This window comes from Oncorhynchus mykiss, chromosome 18, assembly GCF_013265735.2.
Source record: "Oncorhynchus mykiss isolate Arlee chromosome 18, USDA_OmykA_1.1, whole genome shotgun sequence".
Classification (NCBI taxonomy): Eukaryota; Metazoa; Chordata; class Actinopteri; order Salmoniformes; family Salmonidae; genus Oncorhynchus; species Oncorhynchus mykiss.
This window is the reverse complement of record NC_048582.1, coordinates 13,931,374-13,957,050: the sequence shown is the minus strand read 5'-3', so window position 1 is coordinate 13,957,050 and position 25,677 is coordinate 13,931,374. Positions and strand designations below refer to the sequence as shown.

Genomic DNA, 25,677 nt, shown 5'->3' with positions numbered 1-25,677 from the left:
GTAAGGAAATCTGTGTGTGTTTGGAATTTATTCTTGTAATACACTATTAGAGCCGAACCGAATTAGAAACATGCCAAACATTTACATGCAACACTTCACACAATCAACAACACAAACATACCGCAACAGTGTATGACACCACTAATCCATAATGTTGGATTGTCTGTAAGACTGTTATTAGGGACTGCTAATCGAGTGCTGTCTGGACTTTTATGGCCGGGATTTCAACATGACCGTTCATCTAGAAACGATCCTCACATTTACAGTACATCTCACAATTCACATTTACAGTACATCTCACAATTCACATTTACAGCCCTCGGTATTATCACAGACGGCTCATTGCTCAGTCTATTCTACAGTGTGCCTATCTTTCCCTTGATACCAAGACTCCTCTCTCCACACACAAGCAAAAGTATAGATTCACACTAAATAGCTGGCAGCGAACTACACTCAAACTAAGCTAGTACCCAACTGCATTAAGGTCAGCGGGCCAAAATACTGGATATAGCCTGCTAATAGAGATCATTGAGTAAATGATCCTCCCGTATCGGTTCAATGTCCCTATTGTCGTCGGACAGAACATCAGCTGTTCGCTGAAACAATGGAGTTCACAGCATCAGCACGAACGTAACATGGCATCAGTCATCCTCGTTAGGAAGAAACACTGGGACATTTCCTGTCCCAAAATCCTCTAAATCAGATGTCACAGCTTCACAATGGGCGCCAAAGCTTGGTTACCAAGCTGTAGGAAACGAGGAAATACTGCCAAGACAATATAGAATAGAGATGTCCATGGAAGGCCAGAGAGCAAGGAGCCAAACAACCCCCTCCCTCCTTGTTAGTGGTTTGAAAATGGCAGCAACCACAATGAAACAAATACGTCATTTGACACGGTGCGATCCAGTTTCATGAGAACATTTTGTGGTGATAACCCAGATTATACAACGGACCGAAGAACCAAATACTGATTACATTTCACTATGTCATGATCTTTCTAGAATTTTTGTAACAATTTGTTTGTTCTTGACGTAAACACATTCCTTCATTTAGAAAGCCCAATTAGGGTTTGTCTATTTCTGAATCTGTACATTTCCAACACATCCTAGACAGAGTGCTCCCAATCCCAGATGTTCTTCATTGAACATGAAAGTTGGCCACACAAACATTTTCTCTATGTGAAGCATCTGCCAAATTATAAATAGTGGAAAAACAAATCCCTGTTTTATGTAATGTCTTGGTACATGAGTCTTCCTCTGATACTCCGAAATGGAATGTAGAGTATTATGAATCAGCTAGATTGAGAGAAAATGTGTGGTTTCAGAGAACATTTCCCATGAACACACAATCTTAGAGCTACATGTGTATCCACGGCTCCCATAGTGTGTTGTCCTGTGTTGTCTATGACATTTTTGTATATACAGTACATGATTTGTAAAGAATTAATGTAGGTATTTTAAAGGTAAAGGTCTTTATCAGGCCTTTGTAAGACATGATTGGTTCAAGTGACCTTCTCTTGAGACTTGCCAAGTGAATAAAACCAATGTTTCAAGCCACAAGTTCTATACCATATAGGAAGAACCACCATGACCCACCATTTGGGAATCAAACCGTGCCCCGAGATGACAAATGGACTCTCTCCCTTCTGTGAGTGCTGTAGGAGTATGCAGATTGTTAGTGCTGTAGGAGTATGCAGACTGTTAGTGCTGTAGGAGTATGCAGACTGTTAGTGCTGTAGGAGTATGCAGACTGTTAGTGCTGTAGGAGTATGCAGATTGTTAGTGCTGTAGGAGTATGCAGATTGTTAGTGCTGTGGGAGTATGCAGATTGTTAGTGCTGTGGGAGTATGCAGACTGTTAGTGCTGTGGGAGTATGCAGATTGTTAGTGCTGTAGGAGTATGCAGACTGTTAGTGCTGTGGGAGTATGCAGATTGTTAGTGCTGTAGGAGTATGCAGATTGTTAGTGCTGTAGGAGTATGCAGACTGTTAGTGCTGTAGGAGTATGCAGATTGTTAGTGCTGTGGGAGTATGCAGACTGTTAGTGCTGTGGGAGTATGCAGATTGTTAGTGCTGTAGTAGTATGCAGATTGTTAGTGCTGTAGGAGTATGCAGACTGTTCGTGCTGTGGGAGTATGCAGACTGTTAGTGCTGTAGGAGTATGCAGACTGTTAGTGCTGTGGGAGTATGCAGATTGTTAGTGCTGTAGGAGTATGCAGACTGTTAGTGCTGTAGGAGTATGCAGATTGTTAGTGCTGTAGGAGTATGCAGACTGTTAGTGCTGTAGGAGTATGCAGATTGTTAGTGCTGTAGGAGTATGCAGACTGTTAGTGCTGTAGGAGTATGCAGATTGTTAGTGCTGTGGGAGTATGCAGACTGTTAGTGCTGTGGGAGTATGCAGATTGTTAGTGCTGTAGGAGTATGCAGATTGTTAGTGCTGTAGGACTATGCAGACTGTTAGTGCTGTAGGAGTATGCAGATTGTTAGTGCTGTAGGAGTATGCAGACTGTTAGTGCTGTAGGAGTATGCAGATTGTTAGTGCTGTAGGAGTATGCAGACTGTTAGTGCTGTAGGAGTATGCAGATTGTTAGTGCTGTGGGAGTATGCAGACTGTTAGTGCTGTGGGAGTATGCAGATTGTTAGTGCTGTAGGAGTATGCAGATTGTTAGTGCTGTAGGAGTATGCAGACTGTTAGTGCTGTAGGAGTATGCAGACTGTTAGTGCTGTGGGAGTATGCAGACTGTTAGTGCTATGGGAGTATGCAGATTGTTAGTGCTGTAGGAGTATGCAGATTGTTAGTGCTGTGGGAGTATGCAGACTGTTAGTGCTGTGGGAGTATGCAGATTGTTAGTGCTGTGGGAGTATGCAGATTGTTAGTGCTGTGGGAGTATGCAGATTGTTAGTGCTGTGGGAGTATGCAGATTGTTAGTGCTGTGGGAGTATGCAGATTGTTAGTGCTGTAGGAGTATGCAGACTGTTAGTGCTGTGGGAGTATGCAGACTGTTAGTGCTGTAGGAGTATGCAGACTGTTAGTGCTATGGGAGTATGCAGATTGTTAGTGCTGTGGGAGTATGCAGATTGTTAGTGCTGTGGGAGTATGCAGACTGTTAGTGCTGTAGGAGTATGCAGACTGTTAGTGCTGTAGGAGTATGCAGATTGTTACTGCTGTAGGAGTATGCAGATTGTTAGTGCTGTGGGAGTATGCAGATTGTTAGTGCTATGGGAGTATGCAGATTGTTAGTGCTGTAGAAGTATGCAGACTGTTAGTGCTATGGGAGTATGCAGATTGTTAGTGCTGTAGGAGTATGCAGATTGTTAGTGCTATGGGAGTATGCAGATTGTTAGTGCTGTAGGAGTATGCAGACTGTTAGTGCTATGGGAGTATGCAGATTGTTAGTGCTGTGGGAGTATGCAGATTGTTAGTGCTGTGGGAGTATGCAGATTGTTAGTGCTGTAGGAGTATGCAGATTGTTAGTGCTGTGGGAGTATGCAGATTGTTAGTGCTGTGGGAGTATGCAGATTGTTAGTGCTGTAGGAGTATGCAGATTGTTAGTGCTGTGGGAGTATGCAGATTGTTAGTGCTGTAGGAGTATGCAGACTGTTAGTGCTGTAGGAGTATGCAGACTGTTAGTGCTGTGGGAGTATGCAGACTGTTCGTGCTGTGGGAGTATGCAGATTGTTAGTGCTGTGGGAGTATGCAGACTGTTAGTGCTGTAGGAGTATGCAGACTGTTAGTGCTGTAGGAGTATGCAGATTGTTAGTGCTGTGGGAGTATGCAGACTGTTAGTGCTGTGGGAGTATGCAGATTGTTAGTGCTGTGGGAGTATGCAGACTGTTAGTGCTGTAGGAGTATGCAGACTGTTAGTGCTGTAGGAGTATGCAGATTGTTAGTGCTGTGGGAGTATGCAGACTGTTAGTGCTGTAGGAGTATGCAGACTGTTAGTGCTGTAGGAGTATGCAGACTGTTAGTGCTGTAGGAGTATGCAGATTGTTAGTGCTGTGGGAGTATGCAGACTGTTAGTGCTGTGGGAGTATGCAGATTGTTAGTGCTGTGGGAGTATGCAGACTGTTAGTGCTGTAGGAGTATGCAGATTGTTAGTGCTGTGGGAGTATGCAGACTGTTAGTGCTGTAGGAGTATGCAGACTGTTAGTGCTGTGGGAGTATGCAGACTGAGACACATGTTTGCGTAATACTCAATCCATGCCTGGGGCCTGAGTACCTGACACATATGACATCACTAGTCCCTTAATCAAATCCGTATGGCTACTATGTTCTTTCTGTCTGTCTGTCTGTCTGTCTGTCTGTCTGTCTGTCTGTCTGTCTGTCTGTCTGTCTGTCACGGCAGTTGGAATTAAAAAGCTCAAATTTGGACTCATCAGACCAAAGCACAGATTTCCACCGGTCTAATGTCCATTGCTCATGTTTCTTGGCCCAAGCAAGTCTCTTCTTATTGGTGTCCTTTAGTAGTGGCTTCTTTGCAGCAATTCGACCATGAAGGCCTGATTCATGCAGTCTCCTCTGAACAACTGATGTTGAGATGTGTCTGTTACTTGAACTCTGTGAAGCATTTATTTGGGATGCAATTTCTGAGGCTGGTAACTCTGATGAACTTATCCTCTGAAGCAGAGTTAACTCTGTGTCTTCCTTTCCTGTGGCGGTCCTCATGAGAGTCAGTTTCATCATAGCGCTTGATAGTTTTTGCGACTGCACTTGAAGAAACTTTCAAAGTTCTTGAAATTTTCCGGAGTGACTGATTTCAAGTCTTAAAGTTCATGTCTTCTGTATACCACCCTTAACTTGTCACAACACAACTGATTGGCATTAAGACGCATTAAGACGGAAAGAAATTCCACAAATTAACTTTTAAAAAGGCACACCTGTTAATTGAAATGCATTCCAGGTGAATACCTCATGAAGCTGGTTGAGAGAATGCTAAGAGTGTGCAAAGCTGTCATCAAGGCAAAGCGAGGCTACTTTGAAGAATCTCAAATATAAAACACTTTTTTTGGTTACTACATGATTCCATGTGTGTTATTTCATAGTTTTGATGTCTTCACTATTATTCTACAATGTAGAAAATAGTCTGTGTGTGTGTGTGTGTGTGTGTGTGTGTGTGTGTGTGTGTGTGTGTGTGTGCGTGTGAATGTTCGCATCAAATCAAATTTGATTTGTCACATACACATGGTTAGCAGATGTTAATGCGAGTGTAGCGAAATGCTTGTGCTTCTAGTTCCGACAATGCAGTAATAACCAACGAGTAATCTAACTAACAATTCCAAAACTACTACTACCTTATACACACAAGTGTAAAGGGATAAAGAATATGTACATAAAGATATTTGAATGAGTGATGGTACAGAACGGCATAGGCAAGATGCAGTAGATGGTATCGAGTACAGCATATACATATGAGATGAGTATGTAAACAAAGTGGCATAGTTTAAAGTGGCTAGTGATACATGTATTACATAAAGATGCAGTAGATGATATAGAGTACAGTATATACGTAGACATATGAGATGAATAAAGTAGGGTATGTAAACATTATATTAAGTAGCATTGTTTAAAGTGGCTAGTGATATATTTTACACCAATTCCCATTATTAAAGTGGCTGGAGTTGAGTCAGTGTGTTGGCAGCAGCCACTCAATGTTAGTGGTGGCTGTTTAACAGTCTGATGGTTTTGAGATAGAAGCTGTTTTTCAGTCTCTCGGTCCCAGCTTTGATGCACCTGTACTGACCTCGCCTTCTGGATGATAGCGGGGTGAACAGGCAGTGGCTCGGGTGGTTGTTGTCCTTGATGATCTTTATGGCCTTCCTGTGACATCGGGTGGTGTAGGTGTCCTGGAGGGCAGGTAGTTTGCCCCCGGTGATGCGTTGTGCAGACCTCACTACCCTCTGGAGAGCCTTGCGGTTGTGGGCGGAGCAGTTGCCGTACCAGGCGGTGATACAGCCCGACAGGATGCTCTCGATTGTGCATCTGTAGAAGTTTGTGAGTGCTTTTGGTGACAAGCCAAATTTCTTCAGCCTCCTGAGGTTGAGGAGGCACTGCTGCGCCTTCTTCACGATGCTGTCTGTGTGGGTGGACCAATTCAGTTTGTCTGTGATGTGTACGCCGAGGAACTTAAAACTTACTACCCTCTCCACTACTGTTCCATCGATGTGGATAGGGGGTGTTCCCTCTGCTGTTTCCTGAAGTCCACAATCATCTCCTTCGTTTTGTTGACGTTGAGTGTGAGGTTATTTTCCTGACACCACACTCCGAGGGCCCTCACCTCCTCCCTGTAGGCCGTCTCGTCGTTGTTGGTAATCAAGCCTACCACTGTTGTGTCGTCCGCAAACTTGATGATTGAGTTGGAGGCGTGCGTGGCCACGCAGTCGTGGGTGAACAGGGAGTACAGGAGAGGGCTCAGAACGCACCCTTGTGGGGCCCCAGTGTTGAGGATCAGCGGGGTGGAGATGTTGTTACCTACCCTCACCACCTGGGGGCGGCCCGTCAGGAAGTCCAGTATCCAGTTGCACAGGGCGGGGTCGAGACCCAGGGTCTCGAGCTTGATGACGAGTTTGGAGGGTACTATGGTGTTAAATGCTGAGCTGTAGTTGATGAACAGCATTCTCACATAGGTATTCCTCTTGTCCAGATGGGTTAGGGCAGTGTGCAGTGTGGTTGAGATTGCATCGTCTGTGGACCTATTTGGGTGGTAAGCAAATTGGAGTGGGTCTAGGGTGTCAGGTAGGGTGGAGGTGATATGGTCCTTGACTAGTCTCTCAAAGCACTTCATGATAAAAGAAGTGAGTCGTTTAGCTCAGTTACCTTAGCTTTCTTGGGAACAGGAACAATGGTGGCCCTCTTGAAGCATGTGGGAACAGCAGACTGGGATAGGGATTGATTGAATATGTCCGTAAACACACCAGCCAGTTGGTCTGCGCATGCTCTGAGGGCGCGGCTGGGGATGCCGTCTGGGCCTGCAGCCTTGCGAGGGTTAACACGTTTAAATGTTTTACTCACCTCGGCTGCAGTGAAGGAGAGTCCTCAAAGCGGACAATACAGTGCCACTGACACGGCCCGCAACCAAAACATGCGGACTCTCCTTCACTGCAGCCGAGGTGAGTAAAACATTTAAACATTAGAGTGTGTGTGTGTGCATGTGAATGCTCGCATTAGTGTATGTGTGTGTATGTGTGTGTGTGTGTGTGTGTGTGTGTGTGTGTGTGTGTGTGTGTCTGTTGCAATTTCTGGGTGCAGGTAGCTGATAATAATTACCTCTCAAGTGTTTGGACTGATGCTGCTACTCTGGAGTGCTTTGGAGGAGGATGTTTCCAATGGCTGTTTCACAGGAAGCACAGTGGATTTCAAAGCCTGGGTCCTGGGGCCATTACAGACATAGGTCCTGAGACCTGGGGCCATTAAAAGGTCCTGGGGCAGTTACGGACAGAGGTCCTGGGGCCATTACAGACAGAGGGCCTGGGGTCATTACATACAGAGATCCTGGGGCCTGGGTTCATTACAGAAAGAGGTCCTGGGGCCTGGGGCCATTACAAACAGAGGTCCTGGAGTCATTACAGACAGAGGTCCTGGGGTCATTACAGACAGAGGTCCTGGGGTCATTACAGACAGACGTCCTAGGGCCATTACAGACAGACGTCCTAGGTCCTCTACATACAGATTAGTGAGGATCTGGCAGGAATAATAAGCCTTCCCTGCATCCCAAATGTCACCCTATTCCCTATAAAGCACAGTGCCCTTGTCAAAAGTAGTGCACTATATAAGGAATACACACTACAGATGGGCATGCCCCAAGTGTGGTCAGTCGGTTGAAGAGCACTTCAGCCACTAAGCAGCTAGGGCATCCTATGAGAGTACACTGCAGGGGAAAACACACTACTTAGGCTACATAACATGCTATTTTCCTATAGCTCTGGCTGGCCACGGTCTCTACTCCCTATCCTCAGCCAGTGATTAGCGCAGTGTCTGCTTTGCTCTGGCTTCTTAAACTGTATAGGAAGCACGGGAGCGATAAACAGACATTACTAACAGATCTGGGTCTGCCTGGGCGATCCTTAGATCCAGATCAGCTGTGTCTAACTAGTTGCTCGATCGAATCCCCGAGCTGACAAGGTAAAAATCTTTTGTTCTGCCCCTATATATATATATAATATCACCCATCTACACACCCCATTGGCAGTGAAAACATGTTTTTTGACATTTATGCACAATTAATGAAAATGAAATACAGAAATATCTAATTTACATATAGTGCCAGTCAAAAGTTGACACACCTACTCATTCCAGGGTTTTTCTTTATTTTTACTATTTTCTACATTGCAGAATAATAGTGAAGACATCAAAACTATGAAATAACACACATGGAATCATGTAGTAATCAAAACACTGTTAAAGAAATTAAAATATATTTTATATTTGAGATTCTTCAAAGTAGCCACCCTTTACCTTGAGCTTTGCACACTCTTGGCATTCTCTCAACCAGCTTCATGAGGTAGTCACCTGGAATGTGTTTCAATTAACAGGTGATCCTCGTTAAAAGTTCATTTGTGGAATTTCTTTCCTTCTTAATGCGTTTGAGCCAATCAGTTGTGTTGTCATAAGGTAGGGGTGGCATACAGAAGATGGTCCTATTTGGTAAAATACCAAGTCCATATTATGGTAAGAACAGCTCAAATAAGCAAAGAGAAACGACAGTCCATAATTACATTAAGACATGAATGTCAGTCAATGCTGAAAATTTCAAGAACTTTGAAAGTTTCTTCCAATGCAGTCAAAACAACTATAAAGCGCTATGATGAAACTGGCTCTCATGAGGACCGCCACAGGAAAGGAAGACCCAGAGTTAACTCTGCTGTAGAGGATAAGTTCATTAGAGTTACCAGCCTCAGAAATTACAGCCCAAATAAATGCTTCACAGAGTTCCAGTAGCAGACATCTCAACATCAACTGTTCAGAGGAGACTGCGTGAATCAGGCCTTCATGGTCGAATTGCTGCAAAGAAACCACTACTAAAGGACACTACTAAGAGGAAGAGACTTGCTTGGGCCAAGAAACACAAGCAATGACCATTAGACTGGTGGAAATCTGTGCTTTGGTCTGATGAGTCCAAATGTGAGCTTTTTGATTCCAACTGCCGTGTCTTTGTGAGACGCAGAGTAGGTGAATGGATGATCTCCGCATGTGTGGTTCCCACCGTGAAGCATGGAGGAAGAGGTGAGATGGTGCTTTGCTGGTGACACTGGAATTTATTTAGAATTCAAGGCACACTTAACCAGCATGGCTACCACAGCATTCTGCAGCGATACACCATCCCAACTGGTTTGCGCTTAGTGGGACTATCATTTGTTTTTCAACAGGACAATGACCCAACACACCTCCAGGCTGTTTAAAGGCTATTTGACCAAGAAGGACAGTGATGGAGTGCTGCATCAGATGACCTGGCCTCCACAATCACCCGACCTCAACCCAATTGAGTTGGACCGCAGAGTGAAGGAAAAGCAGCCAACAAGTGCTCAGCATATGTGGGAACTCCTTCAAGACCGTTGAAAAAGCATTCCATGTGAAGCTGGTTGAGAGAATGCCAATAGTGTGCAAATCTATCATCAAGGCAAACGGTGGAAGAATCTAAAATATTTAATTTGTATAACACTTTTTTGGTTACTACATAATTCTATGTGTTATTTCATAGTTTTGATGTCTTCACTATTATAGTAAAAATATTGTAAAAAAAATTGTAAAAATAAAGAAAAACCCTTGAATGAGTAGGCGTGTCCAAACTTTTGAATAGTACGGTAAGTGTAATGGTCGTCGGTGGAAGAAGGTGAGGACCAAAGCGCAGCGTGGTAAGTGTTCATATATTTTAATTAAGTAATAGAACACCGAACAAAACAATAAACGACCAACGAACATTCCCGTAAGGTGAATGACAAAAAACACTAAACAGGAAAATAATCACCCACAACTCAAAAGTGAAACCATCCCTCGCTCCTGACTGGCGGGCGGCTCTGGCAGCTCCTGACTGGCGGGCGGCTCTGGCAGCTCAGGACAGACGGGAGACTCTGGCAGCTCCTGACTGGCGGGCGGCTCTGGCAGCTCAGGACAGACGGGAGACTCTGGCAGCTCAGGACAGACGGGAGACTCTGGCAGCTCAGGACAGACGGGAGACTCTGGCAGCTCAGGACAGACGGGAGACTCTGGCAGCTCAGGACAGACGGGAGACTCTGGCAGCTCAGGACAGACGGGAGACTCTGGCAGCTCAGGACAGACGGGAGACTGGCAGCTCAGGACAGACGGGAGACTCTGGCAGCACTGGACAGGCGGGAGCACCTGTAGGGAGGATACGGAGAGACAGCCTGGTGCGGGGGACTGTCACCGGAGGGCTGGTGCTTGGAGGTGGCACCGGATAGACCGGACCGTGGAGGCGCACTGGAGGTCTCGAGCACCGAGCCTGCCCAACCCTACCTGGCTGGATGCTCCCTGTAGCCAGGCCAGTGCGGCGAGGTGGAATAGCCCGCACTGGGCTGTGCTGGCAAACCGGGGACACCATGCGTAGGGCTGGTGCCATGTACCCCGGCCCGAGCAGACGCACTAGAGACCAGATGCGCTGAGCCGGCTTCATGGCACCTGGCTCGATGCCCACTCTAGCCCGGCCGATACGAGGCGCTGCTATATACCGCACCGGGCTATGCCTGCGCACCGGGGACACCGTGCGCCTCACGGCATAACACGGTGCCTGCCCGGTCCCCCTCTCTCCACGGTAAGCACGGGGAGTTGGCTCAGGTCTCCTACCTGACTTAGCCACACTCCCAGTGTGCCCCCCCGATACATTTTTTGGGCTGCGTCTCGGGCTTCCAACCGCGCTGCCGTGCTGCCTCCTCATACCACCGCCTCTCGGCTTTCGCTGCCTCCAGCTCTGCCTTGGGGCGGCGATACTCTCTCGGCTATACCCAGGGTCCCTTGCCATTCAGGATCTCCTCCCATGTCCAGGAGTCTGGAGATCGCTGCTGCTGGCCGTTACCACGCTGCTTGGTCCTTTGGTGGTGGGTGATTCTATAAAGGTCGTCGGTGGAAGAAGGTGAGGACCAAAGCGCAGCGTGGTAAGTGTTCATATCTTTTAATTAAGTAATAGAACACTGAACAAAACAATAAACGACCAACGAACAGTCCCGTAAGATGAATGACAAAAAACACTAAACAGGAAAATAATTACCCACAACTCAAAAGTGAAACCAGGCTACCTAAGTATGGTTCTCAATCAGGGACAACGATTGACAGCTGCCTCTGATTGAGAACCATACCAGGCCAAACACAGAAATCCCAAATCATAGAAAAAAGAACATAGACAACCCACCCAACTCACGCCCTGACCATACTAAAACAAAGACATAACAAAAGAACTAAGGTCAGAACGTGACAGTACTCAATACATGTTAGAATCATCTTTGGCAGCAATTACAGCCATGAGTCTTTCTGGGTAAGTCTCTAAGAGTTTTGCACACCTGGATTGCACAATATTTACACTATTATTTTTTAAATTCTTCAAGCTCTGTCAAGTTGGTTGTTGATCATTGTTAGACAGCCAATTGTAAGTCTTGCCATAGATTTTCAAGTTGATTTAACTCAAAACTAGGCCACTCAGGAACATTCAATGTCGTCTGCATAAGCAACTCCAGTGTATATTTGGCCATTTGTTTTAGGTTATTGTCCTGCTTAAAGGTACATTTCTCTGTCAGTGTCTGATGGAAAGCAGACTAAACCAGGTTTTCCTCTAGGATTTTGCCTTTGCTTAGCTCCATTCTGTTTCTTTTTATCCTAAAAAACGCCTTAGTCCTTGCCGATGACAAAATACCCATAACATGATGCAGCCACCATCATGCTTGAAAATATGAAGAGTGGTACTCAGTGATGTGTTGTGCTGGATTTGCCCCAAACATAAGGCTTTGTATTCAGGACATAAAGTCAATTTCTTTGCCAAAATGTTTGCAGTTTTACTTTAGTGCCTTCTTATTTTGTACAGGCTTCCTTCTTTTCACTCTGTCATTTAGGTTAGTATTGTGGAGTAACTACAATGTTGTTGATCCATCCACAGTTTTCTCCAATCACAGCCATTAAACTGTAACTGTTTTAAAGTCAACATTGGCCTCATGGTAGAATCCCTGAGCGGTTTCCTACTTCTCCGTGAACTGAGGTAGGAAGGTCACATGTATATTTGTAGTGACTGAGTGCATTGATACACCATACAAAGTGTAATTAATAACTTCACCATTCCCAAAAGGGATAATCAATGTCTGTTTTTTTTACCCATCTACCATTAATAACTTCACCATTCCCAAAAGGGATAACCAATGTCTGTTTTTTTTACCCATCTACCAATAAGTGCCTTTATTCATGAAAACCTCCCTGGTCTTTGTGGTTGAATCTGTGTTTGAAATTCACTGCTTCACTGAGGGACCTTACAGATAATTGTATGTGTGGACTACAGAGATGAAGTAATCATTCATAAATCATGTTAAACACTATTATAGCACACAGAGTGAGTCCATGCAACTTATGTTCAAATCCCCGAGCTGACAAGGTACAAATCTGTCGTTCTGCCCCTGAACAGGCAGTTAACCCACTGTTCCTAGGCCGTCATTGAAAATAAGAATTTGTTCTTAATTGACTTGCTTAGTTGAATAAAGGTAAAATTAAAAATAAAAAAATGTGACTTGTTAAGAACATTTTTAGCCCTGAACTTATTTAGGCTTGTCATAACAAAGGGGTTGAATACTTATTGACTCAAGACATTTCAGCTTTTCATGTTTAATTAATTAATCATGTTTAAAAAATGTCTATTGTGTGTACCAAAAAACCTCAATGTAATCCACTTTAAATACAGGCTGTAACACAACAAAATGTTGAAAGAGTCAAGGAGTGTGTGTACTTTCCGAAGGCACTGTAGATCAGACTCTGCACCAGCACCTGCTACCATACACATGGTATAAAGGCTCTGATCATAAACGTATATGTTGTGTATCAACCTGCATTATTTAATAGTAGTCATGTATCACTCCAGAGACTTGTATTCCAGTCATCTTTCATATGCTCCAGATGGAAACTTCTATATGTCTGATATATGGAGATGACCTGCTCCTGAACCTCAATGTCTTTCCCTGGCTGTCCTATCCCCAGGAACATGAACCCAGGACTGATATGCTAGGCCTAGCTACTGTAGGTAGAACGATAATTCAGTAAACCTCAAATATGCTGTTGCTAAGCGTTAAATCACTGGTTGCCTTTGTTATTTACGGTTTGGGAAAAGGTGCTAAGGAGGGGAAGCTACTATTTAACTTGTACAGCCACTCCCTTCCACCCCTACTGCTGTTCTAAATGTCTAGTGTTCCTTCCAGCAAGGTCCCAGCTTGAAACAATACAGGGCTAGGATTAGTGCAATTAACATACCTGCACTTCAAAGTCGAAAAACACCGGAGCTGCGTTAGATTACAGCTAACATAAGCAACACTTGTTAAACGCAAGCGACCGGGGGCTGCAGCTGTAGCCTGACACTAAAGTTGTTCTTAATATAGATATATCCGTCATTTCCCTCTGCACACATCATCTATAAACAGTGTTCAGTGATTATATACAGCGGAAATGGTTTCCTAATCCATGGTTTCATTATTTTGCGATGCAACGGTGGAAGAATCCACAGGCTATGTCCCCACTTAGGAAGTAAATATGCCCCCCGTGACACAACTTCATCGCGTAGCTATTTCAAAACAACCCTGGACCGTGGGGATACTTCTGTCTCTTCTCTGGAAACAATTCTATAATTAGATTTAAACATGACTTGTTCTACAGAAGAAGTAACCAGCATTAGAACAAGACTTTTACTTTAATCAGACACCCAAGAGAGAGCCAGGTCTCAAGAAAACAACCCTATTCTACTGTACATCTGTTATGACCCCGACAAGGTGGGGTCAGATTGTGGGCTGTTTCCCATGAATAGGCCTCTGATGGCACATTAAGGCACATCAATGACAACCAAGGGATCGCTACAGCATCACTTCACATGCTTTATTACAGGACTTGTCCACTCCCTAATCCTCCCTAGACCCTGCCTTATCATTCAGCTGGCTAGTCAGGGTTTCCGTTACAGCAAGCCAACCAACTGCTAGCTGGAGCTCTGGGTTGAACCCACTGGCCTAGACAACAGATAAAGATGTGAGTCTGTGTGTTGACCAGGAATGTAAATTATGGTGATTGGGGCTTTAGGCGTGACACTGGAATTTACTTAGCAGAGACTCTTGACGGCAGATGACAGATTTCTTCTGTGGTGTGTGTGTATATATGTGTGTGTTTAGGTTGAGATTGTGGCTCATTGTGTCTGACTGAGAATGACATCATCCCCCGTCCTGGAGCTTCCATAAGGGATGAGAGGAAGGAGAGATGGGAGGATGGGAGGATAGGAGGGATAGGAGGGATAGGAGGATGGGAGGAGGGCTGTGGTTTGGGATCCTGGTTAGTTGGAGAGAGTTCACTCTATTGTCTAGCTGCTTCCTGTCCAGGCAGCTCAGCTCTCGTTGAGTGTCGGAAACACCCCCATCACCACGGCCATTATCTCTCCCTCATTGAATTGATCAAGCTTTCCTCAGCATGAGGCCTGCAGGCCTGATAAACAAGGCATGGTGGACGTCACTACTACAGGCCCATGTCAGGGACTGGCTGACATAGACTTAGTGTTGACTTTAAATTAAATGAGAGCTTCCCTTGCACTCAACTCACACGGCCCATGTTGATGCCGTCATCGTCTGGGCCAAGAGTGTTCTCACCTCAGCGACAAGACACAACAGATGGTTTGGATCTGTCTGAACCCTTGGGGTCTCTACAGTGGGACATCTTGGAGAGATGAGAGAGAGAATTGTAGAGTGGCCAAACTAGCCCAGCCCAGCCTAGGCCATCTGGCCCCTCCCAAGTGTGAAGGAAGACGTATAGAGGAAGACTTTTAGGTTTGATATAAAGGTCAGCCATTGAGCCTAGAGCAGAGTTACCGTAGTTAAGTTAATGCACGTTGTCTACAAACAGTGATACCCACAATTTCAAATAGGATGTTCAAGTTTGGACACTTCTATGGTGCGGCGGTGCCAAACGGAACCGAGCCAAAACTTTACCGGCAGTCACAGAGCCTAAAAGCTACATCAGATTTGGTCTTTGTTATTTTGGGTAATCATAAAACTGCCAGTAATACATGGGAGCTTGAAACGTGAGATCATTATGTTCTTTGTTTTAACAATGAGTGTGCTTTAAAATATGAGGTCATACTATACTTATATTAAATTAGAGATCCAGGCACAGTGTTTATGCACAGGGTTTTATTATCATGTGCTTGCTTGTCCACATTGTTCCTACCTTCTCTCTAGCTACATACTGAACGTTTATGAGTATTGAAAAAAACCATTCCCTGCTGTCATCCTGAGGATATAGAACAGGGAGGAGCAGGTGGAGGAGGAATGATGTGTAATGTCCTCAGTCTAACCCTACACTTGTAAATATGATGATAATGTCTTGGTATGTGTGGTGCTAACTTGTTGCCGTGGTTAAAACTACATCTGGATCCCAAGTTGCAGAAGTACTGTAGTATCTATGGTACATGGTAACAACAAACGTTACAATAGTGTTCTCTACGTTTCAGTTTACGGGCCTACATTTTGTGTCGATTGGAAGCATTTTCTTATGACTTGAGGGAGGCTGAAAAATTGAATACAAGAAACACAAAAAAGTAACTAAAGACTGTAAACCCCTTGATATAACACCACTTCAACCAGCAGCATCCCTGATAGAGACTAACAGTGTCAGAACCTGACTTGTGTTCAGCCTCCTCACTCTGACATTGATCCTCTCCAGTTCACTCTCTCACTAAGCCAACTCTATGGCCTCTTCAACTCACTAGACTCCCGCATGAACTTCTTTTGAGCCCACCCCCCCCCCTAAAAGGCACCTCTTTTATTACCAGAGGATTACCTGGGGGGTGACCCCCACACATTTATCTCCAGATATTGGCTCCCTTTGCTCTTGCTGCTTGATACAGTCTGCCAATATGTTTTTCTGTGGAGGGAGAGAAAAGTAAAGTAAGGGGGGAGTTAATGGTACTGTAGATATCTGATCCTGTTCACTTCCCCCTGGCCTCATGTGCCGTTGCTGTATCCTTTAATGTTACACAAATTGCCCTCTCAGGTTTCTCTAAACCTGTGGTAAACTGTACCCCTCCGAAACGCTCATAACATCAAGAGAATAATATGAGATCTGCATCAAACACCGACATAATACGATAATCACACACAGTATGTTGCTTATTCGTTCATGTAGAAAGATAGAATGGCTGAGGGTAGAACAGGTACTTGATTATTCACTTGAAATGGTTGCTCAAAAGCAGTTGTGCCAAGGACGGATTTGCTAACCACCATTTTGTAATTAGATTATGTTTCTGGGGGGGATGTTGTTTTTCTATAGTGCTGCAGTTGATGGAAGTAGTCTTTCGAGTTGTGTGGCCTTTAAAACTACTATAATTAGCCGCTCCAGCCATTGGGCCTGCTGTATTCTTGTTCAAATTGACTGAGAACTGGTCAAGTCTCTGGATTCCTGTCGTAAAAAGCCTGGATTTTGTTTTATGTTGAGCCATGGGTATTCACACGATTTGAATTACGTTTCTGTAATGTTCCCCAAGAAGCTTGGTGGGCTTGTAAAATGTTAACGTGTTTTAATTTAGTGCTTTTACACCTTGTCCAAGTGGCTTTTGTGAACAACTTACATTAGTCTGGTTGTCTTGTATTGTGTGTCGTTGTGTTGCCATCGCAAGTGTTGCATTTTTCAGTTTTTGCTACAGAGACGAGTTTTGCCATTTTGAATATGGACGGATTTCACAATCGTCTTCATTCCTATGACCTTTAGAATAAATGGAAAAGGTCTTCATCAGTCTTAACACACACCTGCATTGGGCCAGGCCAGGAGAAAAGGAGGGAGACATTTCAGACAACTACAGAGTTTCTTATTTCCCTGGTTGAAACATCTCATCAAAGCCTCCAAGGTGCATTGTGACAGGGTTGTCCCTGTGACAGTTCTTCATTGTTTCCTGCCAAACACCAAGTCTAGTTTTACAGTTTGGTTTCTATATCATGACTTGACATCCAACCACCTTCAGTCTCGATAAGTTCTCCCAAGGCTTCAGGATATGGCCTTGAATTAATCTCTCCCATTTTAACCACAAACTATTAATCTGTCCCATTGTAACCACAAACTATTAATCTGTCCCATTGTAACCACAAACTATTCATCTGTCCCATTGTAACCACAAACTATTCATCTGTCCCATTGTAACCACAAACTATTCATCTGTCCCATTGTAACCACAAACTATTCATATGTCCCATTGTAACCACAAACTATTCATCTGTCCCATTGTAACCACAAACTATTCATCTGTCCCATTGTAACCACAAACTATTCATCTGTCCCATTGTAACCACAAACTATTCATCTGTCCCATTGTAACCACAAACTATTCATCTGTCCCATTGTAACCACAAACTATTCATCTGTCCCATTGTAACCACAAACTATTCATCTGTCCCATTGTAACCACAAACTATTCATCTGTCCCATTGTAACCACAAACTATTCATCTGTCCCATTGTAACCACAAACTATTCATCTGTCCCATTGTAACCACAAACTATTCATCTGTCCCATTGTAACCACAAACTATTCATCTGTCCCATTGTAACCACAAACTACTCATCTGTCCCATTGTAACCACAAACTATTCATCTGTCCCATTGTAACCACAAACTATTCATCTGTCCCATTGTAACCACAAACTATTCATCTGTCCCATTGTAACCACAAACTATTCATCTGTCCCATTGTAACCACAAACTATTCATCTGTCCCATTGTAACCACAAACTATTCATCTGTCCCATTGTAACCACAAACTATTCATCTGTCCCATTGTAACCACAAACTATTCATCTGTCCCATTGTAACCACAAACTATTCATCTGTCCCATTGTAACCACAAACTATTCATCTGTCCCATTGTAACCACAAACTATTCATCTGTCCCATTGTAACCACAAACTATTCATCTGTCCCATTGTAACCACAAACTATTCATCTGTCCCATTGTAACCACAAACTATTCATCTGTCCCATTGTAACCACAAACTATTCATCTATCCCATTGTAACCACAAACTATTCATCTGTCCCATTGTAACCACAAACTATTCATCTGTCCCATTGTAACCACAAACTATTCATCTGTCCCATTGTAACCACAAACTATTCATCTGTCCCATTGTAACCACAAACTATTCATCTGTCCCATTGTAACCACAAACTATTCATCTGTCCCATTGTAACCACAAACTATTCATCTGTCCCATTGTAACCACAAACTATTCATCTGTCCCATTGTAACCACAAACTATTCATCTGTCCCATTGTAACCACAAACTATTCATCTGTCCCATTGTAACCACAAACTGTTCATCTGTCCCATTGTAACCACAAACTATTCATCTGTCCCATTGTAACCACAAACTCAACCCCTTGTCTCAGTTTCAGCCAGTCTATTCTTCTTGGACTTGCTACATTTGAAAGTCGACACTTGTAAATTCCCTGTGTTAGTGAGGGTGGGTGGGGACATGTTAGATAACAGTTATTAGCAGACTGACCTAGCTTGCCTCTAACAAAGGGCTGCATTCACACCAAACAAGTAAACAAACTTGATGGCGGACCGTGTCGAGTCTGCGTCAGCAGCCGAATTCCCGTCAAGGAAAAGTAAATTGAACCTCCATCCCCATAAATGTTAGTAATGAACAGTTACCACCTCAAAATTAGCCGTTTCCTAACTCTTTGCGCGAGTTACGAGGTCGACTTTAGATTTTACACAAAGTTAATAAAACTGCGTTTACACACAGTGTGTACACCACATTACCTTCCATGTTGATGGGAGAGCCCCATAAATAATAGCAGATACAAATCCAACTCTGACTCATTGAGGACGTAACACAACATGGTCTTGGAACGTTGCTCCTGGTATATGGTGAACGTTGCTCCTGGTATATGGTGAACGTTGCTCCTGGTATATGGTGAACGTTGCTCCTGGTATATGGTGAACGTTGCTCCTGGTATATGGTGAACGTTGCTCCTGGTAAATGGTGAACGTTGCTCCTGGTATATGGTGAACGTTGCTCCTAGTATATGGTGAACGTTGCTCCTGGTATATGGTGAACGTTGCTCCTAGTATATGGTGAACGTTGCTCCTGGTATATGGTGAACGTTGCTCCTAGTATATGGTGAACGTTGCTCCTGGTATATGGTGAATGCTCACGTTTACATCTGTGGAATAGAAGTATGTCCAATGATCTGAAGTAAAACAAATCAAATCACATTTTATTTGTCACACGCGCCGAATACAACAGTGAAATGCTTACTTAAAAGCCCTTACCTCTATTTTCTTAAAACTGCATTGTTGGTTAAGAAAATCTTTACTAAATAAACTAAAGTAAAAAAATGAAATAAAAGTAACACAATAAAATAACAATGATGATATACAGGGTCAATGTGGGGGGGTAGAGGTTAGTCCAGGTAATTTGTACATGTAGGTAGGGGTATGGCTTAGAATTCATTGGTGTTTGTAACAATACAGAGTTGTATTTTTTATTTTTTTTTGTATTTAACTAGGCAAGTTCGTTAAGAACAAATTCTTATTTACAATGATGGCCTACACCGGCCAAACCCGGACGACACTAGGCCAATTGTGCGCGGCCCTATGGGACTCCCAATCACCGTCGGTTGTGTTACAGCCTGGAATCGAACTAGAGTGTCTGTAGTGACGCCTCAAGCAGTGCCTTAGACCGCTGTGCCAATCAAAATTAAGCAACACACAGCACTTGACATAAACCATTAGACCTTACATCAGGGGCAAGTCATGTCACAGAGAAGCCCCTTAACTCTGGTTGTTCTGAGCGATCCAGCCCCCTGGCTTGTACAAAACATGTTCGTGTCTCTTTTGGCATGTGTTGTTACTGACTGCTGAATGTCATTTGACATCACAGAACACAGAATGACACAAGATTGCAAATATAATTCCTCCGAAATGATTTGCATGAAATGCCACTGTGATTACGGTCAGATGCCATCAAAACACAAAGAATGTTTGTTTGCCACATCCCAGTTTGAATGAAACGTTTTCACAATTCAGCCAGACAGAGAGAGAGCCGTCCGGCCCGGAGAATGGAGAATGCATTCACCTCGACAAGAGATTTCAACTGGCAGCTCTGGGCTCCTTTCCCCCCATAATTCACTCACTATCTTGACACCATGTTGGCGGGAGAGAATGAGCAGCTCCAGCACATTGTACAGACAGACACAGCTGCTGCTGCCAGCCTCAGAGACGTCATGTTCAAGTCTACGTCCAAAAGGGCACCCTTTTCCCGTTATAGTGCGGTATACTTGGGACCAGGGTCCATAGGGCTCTGGTCATAATTAGTGCACTATATAGGGAATGGGGTGCCATTTGGGACGCAACAACCTTCAAGCTGTCAGTCGCTTCCTTCCAGCCTGACAATATGAAAAGAACTTCCTTTACCCGTGTCGTGCCAGCCATAATTTAAGAGGTACTGTGTAGGCTATCCACTCAAACAACTGCTACAGAGAGAGAGAAATCAGATCGCTGGTAAAAGTATCCTCAACATGTAATTCCTGGCATTTTTGCTCCTCTGTTGTAAATGAAGACTCGTCTTTACTCATCAGATTCAATGGAGGCAGAACATGGGGAAGACATTTCAGGCTTACTGGTGTGTTAACTGCTAGATTTCCTTCCCAAAGTTCCATTTACTTTTTGGAATACCTCTGGGGGAGTGGAATGAAACCCTAATAGCTGGACACACTTACGCAAGGGAGGAATCCATTTATACAAGGGACAGTGACACAAACCTGGCAAATCATAACTGGGCTTAAATTCCCTGAAAGTTGGAGAGTTTTATACAGTACATCAAAATGCAGGAGGATAGGAGTGGGAGGCATCGTTCATTATGCAAAGCACTGATGTGCTTAATCATCCAAAGTAATACACTCTCTCTCTTTCTCTGTCTCACAGGGGGAAAATAGGAGCTGAGAGTAGAGTATGTACTCTGTGGTCTGCCAGGCTAATCACTGCATTCTGTCAGAGATATGTAATCACACGACGCCATACAATGACGGCTCCCGGACCTAATAGGCCCACACATTTACAGAGGTAACGGAGAAACGTCTGACAGCTCTGCACACTGAGAAAAGCACTTACATGTCGTAAAACGGGCCTTTAATCATTATGTCCAAGGTTTTAGTTATAGTTCACCTCCTAGACACATTACTGGTTGAGGTTCAGCTAGGTACTGTACTGTGGTAAAAATATGGCCATCATTATAGATCTTGTGTATTGAGTACAGTGCACTAAAACTGTCCATTAGTTGTGCAGTGGGTTTTTTAACAGGCGTTCTCATCACACTATGTAACCTGGTGGGATCTGCTTCAGTTCTATTAGAGGCAGACCTTAGTGGATCACACGGATCAAAGCGTTGGTCGTGAATTAGCGTGAATTATTATGTGGATTATAATTAAATTGACATTTTTTGTAGGGGTTGATGCATTTTTCTTAAGGGAAAATCAAGTCTGAAATTTCAAAGTGCAAATTACAAACTTTAGAATCCTTTTTAAACGTCCCCTGGTTTAGGTTTTAGGTTTGATTTATTCACACCAAAGAAAAGAAGTGAAAGACAAAACAGTAGAGATAAAACAAAACGGGTAAAAACGGTGTGCAGGTGAGGTATGAAGCCCAAAAGGGCTTATATGAAAACCACACCATAACTTTAAGTACAGCAAAAAAAGTTTGCAACAGGGTGATCAAATGAACTGTAAAGACAGAAAAGAAGAGAGAGAAGTGGATTTCCCCTTAGGTTCCATATTTAGTTGAGTTTGTAGCTTCAGCCACCTCAAGAGGATACGTTTCTACCTGAATACACACTGTATCATGTGAACTGCCATAAAACATATATACAGGCATTTCAAGTTCACACAAGAAAGTATTCAGAGAGGAAGTCATAAAACAAACCACATTAACTACAATAATCGTCTAACAAGTCTGGTTAGTAGGTATGGTCTTTTCGTACGAAAAAAAGCAGTATTCTTGTGAATGAGAGTTTTCAGAGGATGAATCGTAAGGACACTGACACAACTCTCACACTTGCAGAAATTCTGAATACACTGAATCACTTAAGCCAAAATTTCCTCAGTCCCTATTTCCCAGTAGTGGAAGGTCAAAGATGTACTGACACAACCGGAGCCGAGTTCCAGCCCGTTTTGTTTGGACAAAGCACATCGAGGGGAGTCTGTGTCATCTGTATTTTTATTTATTTTACCTTTATTTAACCAGGCAAGTCAGTTAAGAACAAATTCTTATTTTCAATGACGGCCTGGGAACAGTGGGTTAACTGCCTGTTCAGGGGCAGAACGACAGATTTGTACCTTGTCAGCTCGGGGGTTTGAACTCACAACCTTCCGGTTACTAGTCCAACGCTCTAACCACTAGGCTACCCTGCCGCCCCAATGTATGTTTAGAAGGAGTTGGTGAATATGTCATAGCTGTGTGATGATTCTGGACCTCACCACAGTTCCTGTGGTTGGGCCTTAGAGCACACTACTACACACATTTCAAACAATGTCTCCCCTTCAGACATGGAAAACAAAGTCATTGAGAGTTTGCTTACTGCAAGTGTGTGTGTGTCTCTGCTCTTCTCCTTTCCAAGTCCATGACCTCTATGTTTGCAACTCTTTCCACATCAAAAAGCAGAGATAAACGATCATAACATTTTTTACATTCCAATTAAAGATGGTTTCAAGTTTCTTTTATCTTATTCCTTGCTGGGGATAAACATTTTGCTGGCAAGTCACAACATTCTGTCATGTTTTCTCTATACCTTCAGCCCTACACTGAAATTACAAACAGGAATGTACAGCATGCGTAAGTGTAGCAAAGCATCCTGGGAGCCGTGGCAATACAGGTGTGCTATTCCTTAATTAAAGTCATGACCAACTGTTAAGAGTCTAGGCTGGATGCTCTTTAATCTAATTGGTCAGCAACAGATGATTCATCACTCTGCTGCCTCTAGTAGTTAATGAGAGAGTAATAGCATCTAAAATAGATAGTCAAGATGTGACAGGGGATCCTGCTTGTGCCTGTACCAGTAACAGCTGGATGATAACTTCTTAAAACATAGTCCTGGACATTTGTAGTCGATCCTACCCTGAAGGTGTAGTCATACTGAGAGAGGTATGCTGTTCCTGCTCATACATTATAATGGAAGCAGATCAAAACGCCCCAATGTTCTATCTTCGAGAACTGAGAAGGACATGCGTCCCAAATGTACCCTATTCCCTATATAGTGCACTACTTTTGACCAGAGCCCATTATGGGGTCCTGGTCAAAAGTAGTACCCTACATAGGGAACAGGGTGCCATTTGGGATGCAGGTAATAATAAGCATCACAAGGAATGATGGAATGGCAGTGGAATGTTCCAGATGCACCTGAATGATGTAATCATGACAGGGTCAGTGGACCGGCACACTGAGCCCCTGTGTGTGAGATGGGACTGTAGAGATGTAGAGAGAGAACACCTATCCATCTTACTATGCTGTCAAACCAATGACCAGAGCGCTACTTTTTCATGAGAAACAGCATTTCTGTCTAAAGGTATAGTCACCCACTAACAAGAAAATAAAAACATCCAGATTTGCATATTAACATATTAGTCAACAAAATTAACCTTTCACCTTTTTAAACCCAAAAGAGACAGAGTGAGCTGAAGTGCCTCGGTGCCGTACATTACACACGTGTTGAAGTCATGTTTCAGGCAACATCTGCTGATGGTTAGAGTGCTCAGTGCTACTCTGCTCTCACACCCCACTACTGCCACACACAAACACACTGTACACTGTAGTGAGGTCCTCAGGCCTGGACATGGCTCGATAGCCAATTAATCAGAGGGGGCTGCTTGACCTCTATCAACCACCCCAAACCCTCTCTCCCCCTTAACTCCCAGATTAACATGCTATATGAGCATTCCAGGACCAGGAAGGGTCACCCAACAGTTGGAGGCTCAGTGCCAAAATAAAGAGGGAGAAAGAGACAATGAGAAATGAAATGAGAAAGAGAGGAGGAAATGTAGGGAGAGAGAGCGAGAGAGAGAGGAGAGAGAAGAGAGAAGGGGAGCTCTGGTGTCTCGTCTGTTCTTAAATCCCTACACATAGCCCTCGTAGTATGTAATCACACTCGCTGCTTGCCAGCAGGGTCCAGAAAGGAAATGACTGCATCCAGCGAAAATGCATCATACAACAATGGATTAACGGGCATGAAATGAAAAACTGGTGCTGCGCAGTGCTCTTCAAACGGGTGAGCTATGGCCAAGCTTTAGTGCTGAGATCACAGAGGCTATTGTCGCTCTCTTCAGACCAGTGATAATTGGTTTGTCCATCTACATTCTGTGTGTTCTTGCTGTTTTGTGTTTCTGCCCCCTGTGATTATTTTTGGGAATGGCTGTCTTCAGAACAGAAGCTGCCACACGACGTATCAGGTCCTGAAATGGGACGACTACTACAGTTACAGTATCTATTGAAATTGTTTTTTGCTGTAGACATCCAAGACAGTCGAAGAGAATGTTTCCATTTTGAGCAAAAAGGTTTATGATGGTTCAAAGAAGCCTTTTTACCCCCTGGTTCATGTCCATGTTTGGTCCAAATGGTAAACACAAGACAAGAAAGCAACACACATGACAGTCTGTGTACGTGCTGGTGGGCTGTTGAATGCCAATACCAAGTGACTCTACTGTTTCTTTGTCCAGGTCCAACTTTATTTAGTGATTTTGTTTGGCTTGAATAAACACTGTTCGTCATACATGCTACTTATTAAGTATTAAATGACACAGTCTTAATGGAACATAGCCCTTCAGTAATCTTAAGGGTTGCTGACTCTCTAGACATTTGATAGTTTGTAACAGCATAGGATAATATCAGAATTACCCAGAATTTAGCCATGTAAAAATAATGAGGATAGTCTAGACCAGGTATTCCCAAACGGGGGTTCCGCGCAATGCCCCCGGGTTTACGCCAAATACAAATGTGTTTCACATTTTTATTAAATTAGAATTGAAAACTCTTCACATTTTCAAACAGTCCATTTGTATTTTCCAACGGGGCTATACATTTGATTGAGGTTTTTTTCTCACCTGAGTAGCCTCGTTTCACTGCCAAAAATAAAATTAAACCATCTCGTGTTCAGCGAAATAACAACACAATGTCAAATACAGGTAGCCTAGTCAAATAATGAACATCCAATCACATGAACCGCTAGTCTCTCGCGGGAATTCCACTATTTAGCCAAACGTAGCTGCTGCTCATTCTGTTTGCTCGAAAATGGATAAATGGTTAAAAAAGTAAGGCCTGCGTCCATAGAGACACATACCAGCTCTACTAGTAGTACTGCTACTACCAGCAGAACTACACCTGCACCTGTTGACGACACAAGTTGTTCTGCTTCCACGAGCACATCCAAAGCTAGCATCAGTAATTCTATATTTGTTGTTAGCCCAGCTAGCA

At 43.6% G+C, this 25,677-nt stretch overlaps 1 protein-coding gene across 1 annotated transcript in view; it reads right to left on the bottom strand.

Annotated features, from left to right (window-relative positions):
• The window catches only part of LOC110495487 (filamin A-interacting protein 1-like), an 85,234-nt gene that overhangs the window by 12,139 nt on the left and 47,418 nt on the right, over nucleotides 1-25,677 (bottom strand). The gene's annotated exons all lie outside the window — the stretch shown is intronic.